General features: G+C 32.2%; 1 protein-coding gene across 1 annotated transcript in view; it reads left to right on the top strand.

Moving 5' to 3' along the window:
- Positions 1 to 1,482, top strand: part of KIAA1468 (KIAA1468 ortholog) — a 122,459-nt gene that overhangs the window by 9,850 nt on the left and 111,127 nt on the right. The window lies entirely within an intron of this gene.

Genomic DNA, 1,482 nt, shown 5'->3' with positions numbered 1-1,482 from the left:
TTTTTTTTAAATTAATGCATGTTACCATTTACAGAACAAATATTTATAAATCAAACAATGTGAGGTAGACAAAGTGAGCAGAAAAAAGCCCAGAAACAACCTCAGTGAGCCTTTAATATGGGATACAGAAAATCAAGTCAGTGGAGGACGGGTATACTATTAATAATTGTTCTCCTTTCTTTATCTTCCATCATACAAACACCCAACAAAACAAAGTTGCCAAATGAATTGAAAAACTAAAAGTGGGAACTGGAACTTGGAAAATCTGTAGTCATATTTTATCATTTGTCCTTAATGATTAATCTAGCATTTCTATTTTGTGCTATTTAATATGTCACAATCATAAGAACGCTGATTTTTGTCTTCTGTATTGATAGGTAATTGTTGAATCTACAGTCTCCCTGGAATCTCTTGATTTTCTTCTATAAGCAATATTTTGTTCTGAGTATAGTTTCGATCAAAATGTGTGTAACACAAACTTCAGAAGGTAACAGGCATACTCATGCACTGTTGGTAGGATACTCATGTAAGGATAATTTGGCAATAGCTGTACCTTTAAAAAATGTATTTGTTAATGTGCAGTTCCGTTTTTTTACATAAAAGCAAATGAACCTAGACTTTAAGTAGCTTTTACAAATAAAGGTATTAAAGATTGAAAACAACCTAAATGCCCAAAAGTAGGGTATTGGTTAATGAAAACAGTTATCTATATGTACTGATGTAGAATAATAAGATAGATAAAAATATATATAAATTGAATAAATTAGGGTGCAGCCACTGTGTGTGATATAATTCCATTTATATACAAAAAGAGAAATCTGCATATGGCTAACATACTTCTTAAAAAATACATACAGAGAAGTCTAAAGAATGATAGTTCCTGTATGGGACTGCTGATTGAGAGATGAAAACGGAGACTTTTTATGTGTGTCCTTTTATATTTTCTTGCATATTATATCTTAAGTGGTGGAACTGGGGTTTTAACCTGCATCACTGATTTCAGAGTCTTGGTAATACACCACACTACTGCTTTATGTCTGCACATCATTTCAGAATATGATAGGCAAAGTATCTTAACTCAGAGTATATCTTGTTTACTTAGTCACTGTAGCCCATTTTAATGCAGAAGGCAAGCCAGGTAATATAAAATGGGTCATTTAAAAAATAAAGTGATATGGAGCTGGAACATATCTTTCTTAGCAAAGTATCTGAAGAATGGAAGAAAAAGTATCCAATGTACTCAGTCCTACTATGAAACTAATTTATAGCTTTCATATGAAAGCTATAACCCAATTATAGCCTAAAAATCTGGGGAAAGGGAGGGGAAGGAGGGTAATTGGTAGGACCACACCTATGATGCATCTTACAAGGGCACATGTGAAACTTACTAAATGTAGAATATAAATGTCTTAACACAATAACTAAGAAAATGCCATGAAGGCTATGTTAACCAGTTTGATGAAAATATTTCAAATTGTATAT

The sequence above is a fragment of the Otolemur garnettii genome, unplaced genomic scaffold, assembly GCF_000181295.1.
Source record: "Otolemur garnettii isolate 467f Iridium unplaced genomic scaffold, OtoGar3 scaffold00027, whole genome shotgun sequence".
Taxonomy (NCBI): domain Eukaryota; kingdom Metazoa; phylum Chordata; class Mammalia; order Primates; family Galagidae; genus Otolemur; species Otolemur garnettii.
Note: the sequence above shows the minus strand (reverse complement) of the source record. Positions and strands in the feature narration are given on the sequence as shown.